Source organism: Mirounga angustirostris, unplaced genomic scaffold (assembly GCF_029215605.1).
Source record: "Mirounga angustirostris isolate CCGP_5_RB_7025 unplaced genomic scaffold, mMirAng1.0.hap1 SCAF_6, whole genome shotgun sequence".
NCBI classification, from domain to species: domain Eukaryota; kingdom Metazoa; phylum Chordata; class Mammalia; order Carnivora; family Phocidae; genus Mirounga; species Mirounga angustirostris.
In genome coordinates this window covers 93501407-93516684 of record NW_026991714.1, presented here as the reverse complement: position 1 = coordinate 93516684, position 15278 = coordinate 93501407, and the positions used below count along the sequence as shown (strand labels likewise).

General features: G+C 37.4%; 1 protein-coding gene and 1 long non-coding RNA gene across 3 annotated transcripts in view; both read left to right on the top strand.

The window, feature by feature from the left end:
• The window catches only part of JMJD1C (jumonji domain containing 1C), a 349365-nt gene that overhangs the window by 167361 nt on the left and 166726 nt on the right, over nt 1-15278 (top strand). The gene's annotated exons all lie outside the window — the stretch shown is intronic.
• Nucleotides 7153-9040, top strand: LOC135364651 (uncharacterized). The gene is made up of 2 exons (XR_010412096.1): nt 7153-7907; nt 8073-9040. It is a non-coding gene; the product is annotated as an uncharacterized LOC135364651 (long non-coding RNA).

The following is a 15278-nucleotide window of genomic DNA, read 5'->3' as shown; positions in this document are numbered from 1 at the left end:
GCAGTAAAAAAAAAGATGTGGAGTTGTACTTACGGTTTTCTGGTTTTTTTTGCAAAGTAAGTGTAAAATAGGTGAGAAAATACATAGGCTTATATTTTTATTTACACATCAAGGAACTTGACAAGGCTACAAAAGAAATCATTAATCATGGCTACCTTCATGTGTGTGTTTCAGATGGGGATCTTTGGAGGAATAGATATAAAAAAAGGGGAAAAGGAATGGAATATTCTCTGTATATGGTTTTATGTATTTTGAGAACTATTTGAAAGTATAGTCTTTAAAAATCTTCGAGCTACTTGTTGACCTCTGTGCCTTTAGCTGCAATGATCCTAGGGCCCTGGGATCGAGTCCCACATCGGGCTCCCTGCTCAGCTGGGAGTCTGCTTCTCCCTCTCCCCCTCCCCCCTGCCTGTGCTCTCTCTCTCTCATGCTCTCTCTCTCAAATAAATAAAATAAAAAACTTATTTCCTTTGTTTCTGATTGAATGTTCATATATGAAAAAAACTTCAATCGGATTGGATTAAAAAAAGTTATATGCTTGTATAAAAATTTAATTTTCATTTCTTTTATTTCTGTTTTATGGAATTATAAAAGTTTATTGAAAATGTCACCTGCCGGACCCAGCTTTACTGTTGGCATGATGATATAGTTGGTGTGCCCTATCATGCAGAAACACCTAAATCCTGAAAATTTTAGACCTACCTCTTTTCCTCAAAACTAAAATTCTCAGTAACAGATGAACTTTAGTTTTTAAAATTGCATTTTAATTGAGTTAAATTATGAAGAAGGGAAAATATACTGTGACACTGAGTGATACTCTGTGGTATTTAAAAATAATAGCAAAGTAGAAGGAAATACAAATAAACTAGTTTATTACAGGATTTAATGCCTCCTCTTCATTTGATTTCTCTTTTATTTTTCTTCTTCCATGGTTTGATTTTGGTTGTTTTTCAGCTACTCAGAGAAATTTTATAAGTGGTATGTAATTTCAGTTTTTAAAAATGGCATTTAGGGCGCCTGGGTGGCTCAGTTGGTTAAGCGACTGCCTTCGGCTCAGGTCATGATCCTGGAGTCCCGGGATCAAGTCCCGCATCGGGCTCCCTGTTCGGCAGGGAGTCTGCTTCTCCCTCTCCCACTCCCTGTTTGTGTTCCCTCTCTTGCTGTGTCTTTCTCTGTCAAATAAATAAATAAAATCTTAAAAAAAAAAAAATAAAATAAAATAAAAATGGCATTTAGGGGCGCCTGGGTGGCTCAGATGGTTAAGCGTCTGCCTTTGGCTCGGGTCATGATCCCAGAGTCCTGGGATCGAGCCCCACATCGGGCTTCCTGCTCAGCGAGGAGCCTGCTTCTCCCTCTCCCTCTGCCTGCTGCTTCCCCTGCTTGTACACTCTCTCTATCTCTGTCAAAAATAAATAAAATCTTAAAAAAAATAATAATAAAAATGGCATTTATTTCCTTATTATAAAGTAATATCCATTCTAGATTTTCGAAAGACAAAGTTGTAAAGAGTACAGTAAGTCATCTTTAATATTTTGAAAAAAAATAACATTATGAGTTAGATCCATTTCCTTTTAGTCTACATATACTTTTTTTCTACTTCCTTTTTTTTTTTTTTAAGATTTTTTATTTATTTATTTGAGAGAGAGAATGAGATAGAGAGAGAGAGCATGAGAGGGGGGAGAGTCAGAGGGAGAAGCAGACTCCCCGCTGAGCAGGGAGCCCGATGCGGGACTCGATCCCGGGACTCCAGGATCATGACCTGAGCTGAAGGCAGTCGCTTAACCAACTGAGCCACCCAGGCGCCCTCTACTTCCTTTTTTTTTAAAAAAAAGATTTATTTGAGAGAGAGAAAGCACGGCAGGGAGGAGCAGAGAGGGAGGGAGAGAGAAACTTTAGCAGACTTCCACACTGAGTGGGGAGCCTGAATAGGGGCTTGATCCCAGGACCCTGGGAACATGACCTGAGCCAAAACCAAGAGTTGGACACTTAACTGACTGCACCACCCAGGTGCCTTTCTACCTCTTTTATGTAAAAGTAAATAGCTTTAGTAAGGTAAAGTAAAGCTATTTACTTTTATAAGTACTTGATTACAATTTCTGAAAAAAATTATTGGAATTTTAATAAACATATACAGTAAAATTCATTTATTTTTTCACATATAGTTTTGTGAGTTTTGGCAAATTTACAGACTCATGTAAATAACACCACAATCAGGATACAGAATGGTTCCCTCACTCTCAAAATTTCCTTGTGCTGCCCTCATAGTAAGGTTGTTTCCTACTCCTGACTCTGGAAACCAGTGAACTGTTCTTCATTTATAGTTTTGTTTTTTTCAGAACATCATATAAATGTAATCATATATAATTCTTTCAGGCTGGCTTCTTTCATTTAGCATAATGCTTTTGACATTCATCCGTGCTATTTCATGTTTAGGAGTTTGTTGCTTTTATTAATGAATATTCCATTGTATAAAAGTATCACAATTTGTTTATGCATTCACCCATTGATAACTTTGGTTGTTTCTAGTTTGGGGAATTGTGAATAATGCTCCTAAAAATGTTCAAATGTACATTTTTGTGTGAATGTAAATTTTTATTTTACTTGGACAAATACCTAAGAGGAAGAATGCTGTGTCATATGGTTATGGTGATGTTTAATTTCATAAATAACTGCCAAACTGTTGTCCAGAGTTGTTCCATGTTGAATTCCCACCTGAAATGTTTGAGAGTTTCAGTTGCTTTTTTCTTCACTAGATATTTTCAGAGTTGGATTTTGGTGATTTTAGATATCCTCTCAAGTGTGTAGTGGTGTATCATTGTGGTTTAATTTGTTTTTCCCTTATAGTAATGGGTGTTGAGCTCTATTAATGAGCTCATTTACTGTCTATCTTCTTTGGAGAAGTCTCTGTGCAAATCATTTGCTCATTATAAAATTTTTATGTTTTCAGTTTTGAGAGTTGTTTTCTTTAAAAAAAAAAACTTTGGATATAAGTCCTTTTTCAGATGTGCAACTTGCAAATATTTTCTCCCAGGTTGTAGCAACAGTTTTTAATTTTTGTGAAGTCCAATTTATCAAGTTTTTGTTTTTCATTGATCAGAAATTTGGTGTCATACCTAAGAACTATGTTTAACTCATAGTTACGAGTTAATTTTTCTTCCTGTGTTTTCGTTTCTTTACTTTTTTTTAAGATTTTATTTGAGAGAGAGGGAGAAACAGTCTCCCCACTGAGCTCTGAGCCCTACTCGGGGCTTGATCCTAGGACTGCTGAGATTATGACCTGAGCCAAAGTCAGACGCTTAACCAACTGAACTGCCCAGGTGCCCCATTCCTGTGTTTTCTTTGAAATATTTTACACTTTTGGGGTGCCTGGGTGGCTCAGTCGGTTATGCATCTGACCCTTGGTTTCAGCTCAGGTCATGATCTCAGGGTCATAGGATTGAGCTTCCTGTTGGACTCCATGCTCAGCGGGGAGTCTGCTTGAGATTCTCTTCCTGCCTCTCCCTCTCTCCCTCTGCCTCTCCCCCGCTCACACACACACTCTCTCTAAATAAATAAATCTTTTGCAAAATATTTTGAAGTTTTAGATTTTCCATTCAAGTTGAGATATTGATTGGAGTACAGCAGAGATATAATATATATATATAGATAAAATCTTTATGCTTAGTATATTATCTGTATATGTTTTTGCTTTAGTAATGACATTAGAAAAACTAATGAAATCACCAGCCAACTTCAGTAGTACATCATTAGTTATATATTAGCTTAAGTTGAAATCTATAATTTATAAATATGTATTCTTTGTCCCTGCTTCTACTCCAATCATTAAAGCAGCCTGGGATTTTTTTTTTTAAGATTTTATTTATTTTTTGAGAGAAAGAGAGAGAGCATGAGCAGAGGGAGTGGCAGAGGGAGAGGGAAAAGCAGGCTTCCCTCTGAGCAGGGAGCCCGACATGGGGCTCGATCCCAGGACCTTGAGATCATGACCTGAGCCGAAGACAGACGCTTAACCAAATGAGCCACCCAGGTGCCCATGGAATGTTTTTTTCTTAATTTCTACTACCTTCTCATCATATATATATATATATATATATATATATATATATATGTATATATATATATACACATATACATATATATATATGCAGGTCTTTTTTTTCTTAATGTATTTTACTTTTTTAGCATAGGCTCCACGCCCAGCATGGAGCCCAAGGCAGGCCGAATGAACCACCCAGGTGCCATGCACATTTTTTTAATTTAATTTTTAATTTACTTTATTACTTTTTTACTGACCTATAGTTGACATGAAATGTTATATTAGTTTCATAGTGATCCTACAGTTATGCACATTATAAAATGCTTACCACAATAAGGGTAGTTACCATCTGTCACCATGCAGGGTTATTACAATTTTATTGACTGTATTCCCTACTGTACTTTTCATCCCTGTGACTTATTTTATAACTGGAAGTTTGTACCTTTTAATCCCCTTCACCTATTTTGTCCATTGCTCCATCCCCTTCTCCTCTGGCATCCACCAGTTTGTTCTCTTGATATATGAGTCTATTTCTGTTTTTGTTTGTTTTGTGTTTTAGATTCCTCAGATAAGTGAAATAATACAGTATTAGTTTTTCTGACTTATTTCACTTAGCATAAGATCCTCTAGGTTCATCCCATGTTGTCAAGAATGTGACATCGTTTAGTTCTTTTTTATGGCTGAGTAATATTCCTGTGTGTGTGTGTGTGTGTGTGTGTATACCACATTTTCTTTATCCATTCATTTGTCATTGGTTATTTAGGTAATTTTCTTTTTTTTTTTTTTAAGATTTTATTTATTTATTTGTGAGAGAGAGAATGAGAGAGAGCATATGAGAGGGGGGGAGGGTCAGAGGGAGAAGCAGACTCCCTGCCGAGCAGGGAGCCCGATGCGGGACTCGATCCAGGGACTCCGGGATCATGACCTGAGCTGAAGGCAGTCGCTTAACCAACTGAGCCACCCAGGCGCCCTGGGTAATTTTCATATCTTGGATATTGTAAATGCTGCAAGACATAGGGATGCATTTTTTTTTTTTTAAGATTTTATTTATTTATTTGACAGAGAGAGACACAGCGAAAGAGGGAACACGAGCAGGGGGAGTGGGAGAGGGAGAAGCAGGCTTCCCGCCTAGCAGGGAGCCCGATGTGGGACTCGATCCCAGGACCCTGGGATCATGACCTGAGCCGAAGGCAGACGCTTAATGACTGAGCAACCCAGGCCCCCCAGGGATGCATATATTTTTTTGATGTGTTAGTATTAGTGTTTTCTTTTCTTTTTTGAGGGGGGTTGAAATGTCCAGCAGTGGAATTACTAGATTGTATGGTATTCTATTTTTAACTCTTTGATGAACCTCCATACTATTTTCTGTAGTGGCTGCACCAATTTATAGTACCACATTCATATGGTCAATTAATCTATGACAAAGGAGACAGGAATATACAACTGAGATAGGATAATCTCTTCAGTAAGTGGTGTTGGGAAAACTGGGCAGCTACATGAAAACAATGAAACTGGACCACTTTCTTACACATAACACAAAAATAAACTCAAAGTATATTAAATACCTAAATGTAAGATCTAGAACCATAAAACTCATAAAAGGAAACATAGGCAATACTCTCTTCAACATTGGCCATGGCAACATTTTTTAGATATCTCTCATCAGGCAAGGGAAACAAAAGGAAAAATAAACTATTGGAATTACATCAAACTACAGGTCTTATTTCTTAATAAATAAATTTAATTGGGATTCTATTCCCTGATCACTCTCACTTTTCTTAATCTTATGTCTAAGAATAATCTTATATCTAATATATTAGAACAGGGGTTGGCAAACTTTTTCAGTGTAGGGCTAGATAATATTTTAGGTTTTGCTGGCTATATGGTCTCTGTTGCAACTATAGACAACATGTAAAGAAATGAAAAGGATTATGTTACAGTAAAAGTTTATTTACAAAAGCAATCCTTGGACATTGATGCCTGGGTCCACCTGCAAAGGTTCTGATTCAGGTGATCTGAAATGAGATTCTAGCATCAGGTTAAAAGCTACCCAGGTGAATGTGCATTTAAGTTTGAGAACCACTGATTTAAAAGATACTTTTTTTTAAGATTATTTATTTATTTATTTATTCATTTAGTTATTTATTTATTTAAGAGATAGAGAGAGCACAAGCAGTGGGGGAGGAGCAGAGGCAGAGGGAGAAGCAGACTCCCCGCTGAGCAGGGAGCCTGATGCAGGGCTCCATCCCAGGACCCTGAGATTATGACCTGAGCCTAAGGCAGGGGTTTAACCAACTGAGCCATGCAGGCACCCCTAAAAGACACTTTTATGTAGAATTAAGTTAACAGAGGGGAGCCTGGATGGCTCAGTCGTTAAGGGTCAGGTCATGGTCCCAGGGTCCAGGGTTCGAGCTCCACATCTGGCTCCCTACTTGGCAGGAAGCTTACTTCTCCCTCCCCCACTCCCTCTACTTGTGTTCGCTCTCTCACTGAGTCTCCCTCTGTCAAATAAATAAATAAAATCTTTAAAAAATAAAAAAATATAAATAGAATTAAGTTAACAGAAACCTTGTGAATTTAAACATGATAGAAATGTTTATACTGATTCAGTTCTTTTCAAATATAGATAAGCCAAAAGAATCTTTGAGGGCTATCCAATACAAATTTAAAGGCCCAGTATGTTTCCTTTAATTTTATTGCCAAATCTGACACTTTTAGTGCCTTCAGTCTACCTTTCCTATTCAAGAAAACACAAAATTACAGCAGTTTTTCATAAGATCCACTTAACACTACACAGTTGCATTGCTGCATCAGACCGTCCTTGTTCTAGGTTAATTATTAGGCCAAAGCAAAAATTGATTTTAGACATGGTAGTGACCTTAAATATAAGGGCATAGAAAAGTGTCTGGGGAGATAAGAAAATGCTGTGTTCCTTGAGCTATTCAGTTGGTATTACATGTAATATAAACAAAAAAAAAATAGTAATAATTTTCCTTTAACAATGTATTTTATTTTTTTTAAAATTTAAAAATTTTTTTTTTAAAGATTTTATTTATTTCAGAGAGAGAGAATGAGAGAGAGCACATGAGAGGGGGGAGGGGCAGAGGGAGAAGCAGACTCCCTGCCGAGCAGGGAGCCCGATGTGAGACTCGATCCTGGGACTCCAGGATCATGACCTGAGCCGAAGGCAGTCGCTTAACCAACTGAGCCACCCAGGCGCCCTTTTTTAAAAATTTTTTAAAGATTTATTTATTTGAGAGAGAGAGACAGCGAGAGAGGGAACACAAGCAGGGGGAGTGGGAGAGGGAGAAGCAGGCCTCTCGCTGAACAGGAGCCCAATGAGGGGCTTGATCCCACGACCCTGGGATCATGACCTGAGCTGAAGGCAGACGCTTAATGACTGAGCCACCCAGGCGCCCCAATATATTTTATTTAATGCATACAAACATTAGTTACATTTCATAATCTGTTTATAAAATATATGCCAGCCCCCAGAATGCCAAATGCTTTCCTGTTATTTTGTAACTGTGCTGGAAATTATCTTCCTTGCTAAACGTAACACATATTCTCTGAGAACTGCTCCCTTCCACTTTCACTTTGGAGAACCTCAGTGGTTTACTTTTGTACTGCAGAACCTGCCCTCTTTCTCCATACTTCATGATTGGATCAAGGATGGACACCTACTCTATATAGTGCTAAACCCAGTAACAGGTAAATTTGGAGTAATGTGAGTGGCCCTCTTTGAATAGGTGCATATACAAAAGTTCTCAAGTTTTAGTTTGTCTCTAAACATAGAATGAAGCCTCAGCTGTATAAAGAAAATCAGCAATGAGAAAGATGAAGAGAATGAAGAATTTTTAACAACTTTCTAGGGGTAGGTATAGCCTTGTGGGATCCAGATTTTTTTTTTTCTTGCTTTTTGGTTTCTGAGATACCTTTGTAATCTTATAATTCTGCTTTTATCCTCATGCTTTTTGTTGTTTGTAATAAAAAATACTTTGTGTCATTTATACTACACAAACTCATTCCCATTTTTCAGGTGACTGGCTGGAAGAAACAAACTGGTTCTTAAAACATCTGCATCAAATAAGGAAGAAGTCATAATACTTCAAAATGAAAGCGAGTAATTACAGTCTTTTGAGTTCAAAAGATCAAGAGAGAATTGAATGACTTACGGAATAGTCTAATTTTTCAGGACTCAGATCAGAGCTATCTCCTTTTTTTTTTTTTTTTTAAGATTTTATTTATTTATTTGACAGAGTGAGAGATCATGAGAGCAGGAACACAAGCAGGGGGAGTGGGAGAGGGAGAAGCAGGCTTCCTGCCTAGCAGGGAGCCCGATATGGGGCTTGATCCCAGGACCCCGGGATCATGACCTGAGCCAAAGGCAGACACTTAACGACTAGCCACCCAGGAGAGCTATCTCCTGTCAAGGTTATGTTAAGTCAGGTACCCTCATGCCACTCTTGGCACCTCTGTCTTACTGCATTTGTCTCAGGGTATGGAAATTATTTTTACTTTTATTTTTCCTATAGCCTCTTAAGAAATATCATAATTAGATTGCATGTGTTATACACAGTAAGCTTTTTTCCTAAAACAAAACTCTACTTTAACCTGTAGGTTTGCTTTCTATACCTGGACACAGTTTTGTAAAACTTTTATCTTTTGAAAACAGTCCCAAACTAATCCCAAATCCTCCAGGTTCTCTTCTAACCCTCCATTTTCATGTATTCTCTTTTTTTCCACTATATTTACTCTGCCTTTCTCACTTAAAATCTTACTGTCTTTTATGTAGGTGGTCAAGGAAAGACTGAGAAGTAGATGAGGCCCGAATTCTTAGGAAGGTATAGAGGCTAGATGCCAGAGAACAGTTAGGCGTTAACTGTTTTTTTCCCCCCCATTTCATCATTCTCTGCAAGTAGACATTATCATTATTTTATCAAACTAGCCTAGCATAATGGTTGTCATTTGGTAGGTATTCAGTAAATATCTTTTTGTTGTTTGATTTGGCATTCAAAATGTGTCCTTTATTTTTATTCTTATAGATGTATAATTCACATTCAGTAAAATTCACTCCATTTAATTATATAATTGGATACATTTTGGCATAAAATGTTTTCATCACCCCAAAAAGTTCCCTCATGACCCTTGTAATCAGTCCACCTACCTGACCCCCAGATCATAGCAAGCGCTGATATTTCTGTCCCTATTGTTTCGCCTTTTCCAAAATGTAATTCTACTTACATTATTCTGTTTTCATATTCTACTTTCATATATATATATATGAGAAACCTTTTGTGTCTGGTTGCTTCCATTTAGCATATGCTTTTGAAATTTGTATATAAAGGGGCACCTGGGTGGCTCAGTCATTAATCGTCTGCCTTCGGCTCAGGTCATGATCCCAGGGTCCTGGGATATAGCCCCGCATTGGGCTCCCTGCTTGGCAGGAAGCCTGCTTCTCCCTCTCCCACTCCCCTGCTTGTGTTCCCTCTCTCAATCTTTAAAAAAAAAAAAGAACTTTATATATATCAGTTCATTCCTTTATATTGCTAGAAAGTATTCCAATGTATGGGTACACCACAGTTTGTTTATCCATTCACCAAATAATGGATATATTCGGGTTGTTTGCATTTTGTTTGTTATAAATGAAGTTGCTATGAACATTCCAGCACAAGTCTGTGCATGGATTTATTTTCATTTCTCTTGGATAGATACCTAGGAGTGGCATTGCTGGGTTGTATGAGTGCATGTTTAACTTTGTAACAAGTTGACAAACTGCCAAAAACTGTAGTTAATGATGAGCATATTTTCATGTGTTCATTTGCTTTTAATGTATCTTTTTTTTTGGTAAAATGTCTGATTAAATCTTTGCTATTTTTGAAATACACTTTTTATTTCTTAGTAATTTAGAGTTGCAGGAAAGTTGCAAGTTGGAATAAAGAATTTTGGACACTTGGGTGGCTCAGTTGGTTAAGCTTCTGCCTTCGGCTCAGGTCATGATCCCAGAGTCCTGGTGATCGAGTCCCATGTTGGGTTCCCTGCTCAGCGGGGAGTCTGCTTCTCTGCCCTTCCCCTGACTGGTGCTTTCTCTCTTTTTCTCTCTCTCAAATAAATAAGTAAAATCTTTAAAAAAAAAAAAATTTTTTTTTGTTACCTTATACCCCTCACCCAGTTTCTCTCATTGTTACCATTTTACATTTCCATGATATATTTATCAAAATTAAGAAATGACGTTGATACATTACTATTAACTTGACTTTCTTTAGATTTCACCAGTTTTTACATTGATGTCCTCTTTCTATTTTAGGATCAATTCAGGATATGCATTGCATTTAGTTGCATGTTTTCCCAGTCTCTTGTGGTTTGTGACAGTTTTCCAGAAAGTGTTATGGACTGAGTGTGTGTGTCCCCCAGAATTCGTATTTTGAAATCCTGACCTCCAGAGTGATGGTAGGAGATAGGTTCTTTGGGAGATGATTAAGCTTTTAGGTTAGGCTCCACTCTATTGACTGGGATTAATGCTCTTATAAAAGCAGCCCTGGAAAGCTCCTGTCCCCCTCCACCATGTGAGGACATGGTAAAAAAGACACCATCTATGAACAGAAGTACAGACACTGAATCCGTCCACATTTTGATCTTAGGCTCTCCAGCCTCCTGAAGAGTGAGAAATAAATTTCTGTGGCTTATTTATTTAAACTAAAAGCAAAACCAAAAATAGTTCACCCATTTTTCCCACCCTTCATTCCTGCCTCTGGCAATCACCAATCTTTTCTTTGTGTCTGTGGTCTCATTGGATTTTTTTTTTTTTTTTTATATTCCATTTATAAGAGAGGGCATACAGAATTTGTCATTGTTTTTCTTATTTCACTTATCATAATGCCCTTGAGATCCATCCGTGTTGTCACAAATGGCAGGATTTTATTCTTCTTCATGACCAAATAATATTCTATTTTGTGTGTGTTTGTGTGTGTGTGTGTGTGTGTGTGTGTATGCGCCAGTTTCTTCATTTATCCATCCATGGACACAGGGCTTGTTTCCATATCTTGTAAATAATGCTGCAGTGAACATGGGATGCATGTATCTTCTTAAGTTAGTGTTTTTGTTTTCTTCAAAAAAATACCCAAAAGTGGAATTGATGGATCATATTTTTTGAGGAACCTCCATCTTGTTTTTCATAGTGGCTGCACAAATTTACATTCCCACAAACAGTGCACAGTTAATTCCCTTTTCTCCACATCCTCACCAACACTTGTTATTTTTACTCTTTTTGTTAATAATCATTCTCATAGGCATGAGGTAATATCTCATTGTGGTTTTGGTTTATATTTCCTGGATGATTAATGATGTAGAGCATCTTTTTATGCACTTGTTGGCCATCTGTATGCCTCTTTTAGAAAAATGTTCAGATCTTCTTGATTGGGAGTTTTTTTGTTTTTTAGTATGTTGAGGGTTTTTTTGTTTTGTTTTGCTGTTAGGTTGTATGGGATCTTTATATATTTTGGATATTAGCCCCATATTAGATATATGATTTGTAAGTTTTTCTCCCATTTAGTAGGTTATCTTTTCATTTTGTTGATTTCTTTTTTTTTTTAAAGATTTTATTTATTCATTTGAGACACAGAGATAGGGAGAGAGAGAGAGAGAAAGCACGAGCAGGGAGAGAGGCAGAGGGAGAGGGAGAAGCAGGCTCCCCGCTGAACCAGGAGCCCAATGTGGGGCTAGATCCCAGGACCCTGGGATCATGACCTGAGCCGAAGGCAGACGCTTAACCATCTGAGCCACCCAGGCGCCCCTCTTTTTTTTTCTTTTTAAGACTTTATGTATTTATTTGACACAGAGAGAGAGGGAGAGCACCAGCAGGGGGAGAGGGAGAAGCAGGCTCCCCACTGAGCAGGGAGCCCGGTGGGGGACTTGATCCCAGAACTCCGGAATCATGACCTGAACCGAAGGCAGACGCTTAACTAACTGAGCCACCCAGGCGCCCCATTGTTGATGGTTTCTTTTGCTGTGCAGAAGCGTCTTGGTTTGATGTAGTACCACTTGTTTATTTTTGCTTTTTGTTGCTTTTTCTTTCTATGTCAAACTCAAAAGATCACCTCCAAGATCTATGTCAAGGAGTCTTTTGCCTATGTTTTCTTCTAGGAGTTATGGTTTCAGGTCTTATGTTCATTTCTTTAATCCATTTTGAGTTAATTTTTGTTTATGGTGGAAAGTCATGATCCAGTTTCATTCTTTTGCGTGTGACTGTCCAATTTTCCTAACACCATTTATTGCAGAGGCTGTCCTTTCCCCATTGTATATTTTTGGCTCTTGTCATAAATTGTCCATATATGCCTGGATTTATTTCTGTTGTTTCAAAGCTACTAAGAGTATGGTATTTTTGTTATAGCAGCATGAACAAACTGACAGTCTTACACTGTTTTTCATGACTTTAGTCTTGAATTACTAATTTTGCACATTTTTTTTTTGTTCACTTGTCTTACCGAGTTGTAAAAGACCTTTTTATATCCTAGGTATGTGTTCTTTGTCAGATACATATTTTGAATTTTTTAACTATATTATTTTCATTTTTTTACTTTCTTTCAAAGAATAGATGTTTTGAGTTAGATGAGGTGTCATTTATTATTTTTTAATTATTTTTCATTTTCATTGTTTGGACTTTTGGTGTCATCAGAAGTCTTCTCCCTAACCCGAGGTCAGATAGGTTTTCTTTTAGAAGTTTAAAGTTTTTGATTTTACATTTAGGACTACATTAGAAGGTAAGTTTTGTATATGGTACAAGGGAAGGGTAGAAATTTTCTGTTCTTGGCATATGAATGTCCAGTTGTTCCAGCACTGTTTGTTGAAAAGACTTACCATTTTTCCATTGAATTTCTTTGGCGTCTTTATTGAAAATCAGTTGATACATACTTGCTCTATATCTATAACTGCTCTATATTTGGATTAATAATAAATGTCTTGATTTGAAGTAATAGCATGAATTCGATACTACTCAGTAATCTTACCCTAGCTTATCACATCTCCTTTTTCTCTAACATTGTTACTTTACTGGCCTCATTTTTATTTTATAGACTTTTTTCCTCCCATATTAACTATGTTCTATATAAATGAGAGTTAAGAATAGTTATAGTTTGCTTTAAAAAAAATAACTCTTGGGGCACCTGGGTGGCTCAGTCGTTGGGTGTCTGCCTTCGGCTCAGGTCATGATCCCAGGGCCCTGGGATCAAGCCCCGCATCAGGCTTAATCCCAGGGCCCTGGGATCAAGCCCCGCATCAGGCTTAATCCCAGGGCTCTGGGATCAAGCCCCGCATCAGGCTTAATCCCAGGGCCCAGGGATCAAGCTCCGCATCAGGCTCCCTGCTCCACGGGAAGCCTGCTTCTCCCTTTAAGAAAAATAAATAAATAAATAACTCTCCAGTACCAATTATGTACCTCAGGAAGTATAGCATTTACCAGTGCAAATACACCACTTTCCAATTGCAGCTCCCACTCTTCCCTCCAATGAAGTGCCTATTTTGTCACCTCTGATGTATCCTTGAATAATGTGTTTCAATCAGCATCTTTTTGAACTTTATATAAATGTTATAAATACTTGCTTATTTTGTTCAGCATTGATTTTGTTTTCATCCATGCACATGAATGAATGGCCTCTGGGGCCATGTGATTGTTCTCTTTTCCCTGAGCAGTCCTGTGGGGATTTGGGGACAGAGACCAGGTCTCTTGAAATCCATTCTCTTTCTGCTTTTCTTTTCAGTGGAATCCTTGTAAATACATCTGCAGTCAAAGATGAGTTTTCTTCATACTTTCCTTAGGAGAACACCTCACTGTGTGCAGGGATAGAAGAAATCAGAGAAATCATAATCCACCTACAGGTGGTGAGCCTGAGATACAGAGAGGAAAGGAGCTGGCCCAGGGAAACACAGCAAGGCATTTAGTTTCTCCCAGTTGTAACATGTTGTACAGTTATAGTTCGGTATCACAGCCAGGAAATTGATACAGTTGCCAGCTTTTTCAGATTTCAGTTTTCTGTGTGTATGTTATATGTAATTTCATCACTTGTGTAGATTCATGTGACCACCACCACAATCAAGATACAGAAAAGTTCCATCAAGCGTCCCACATTCCCCTTTTTATAGCCATGACCACTCACTCCCCAACCCTGTGCAGTCACAAATCTATTTTCTATCTTTATAATTTTAAAGATATAAATGGAGTCACACTATCTTTTTGAGATTGCCTTTTTCATTCAGCATAATTCCCTTAAGTTTTATTCAAATTGTTATGGGCATCAATAGTTTGTTCCTATTTATTGCTGAGTAGTATTCCCATGGCATAGATGTTCCACAGTTTGTTTAATCTTTCACCTGTTGAAGGACATCTGGATTGTTTCCAGGTTTTGCTCTTAGGAATAAAGCTGCTGTGTACAGGTTTTTGTGTTAACATAAGTTATCTTTTTGGGGGGATCAGTGCCTGAGAGTGCCATTGGGAGTAATATGACAAGCACATATTTATTTTATAAGAAATTGCCATATTCTTTTCCTGAGTGGTATACCATTTTTCATTCTTATCAGTAACGTATGAGTAATCTAGTTTTTTGCATCCTTGCCAGTGTTTGAAGTCATCGGTATATTTTTATATTAGCCATTCCAGTATGTGTAAAATAGTATTCCACTGTGTTTGAGTTTGTATTTCTCTAATGAGTAATGATGTCGAGTATCTTTTGATGTGTTTATTTACCATCTGTATATCCTCTTCAGTAAAATGTCTGTCCATGTCTTTTGCCCATTTTGTAATTAGATTGTGTATGGATTTTTTTATTTTGTTTTTTTTTTACTGCTGTACACTTTTATTCATTATTATGGAAGTGATTGCATATACTATAAGGTACTACTAAAATTTCATTTTGGATAATCAGTTGTCTCAGCAAGATGGAGTCCATTCTTTTCCTGCCAATCTTGATGCCTGCTTTTGTCGTTTGTTTCCATATATGTTAGGTTTACTTGGAGGTTTTTTTCTCTTTTTTTCTTTTTCACCCCCCCCCCCCCCATATTACTAGTCTAATAACACACAGACTTCATTATTATGGCTTTATTTGTTTGGGGTTTTTTTTTTTCCCCTTTGCAGTTTTTTGGTTTTAACTTTTTTCCTTTCTTTTAAGCCATTTTTTCTCATGCTGTTTTGTTACTATGGCTTTATAATACAACTTGGTATCTAGTGGGACATCCCTCCATGTACTTATTCTTC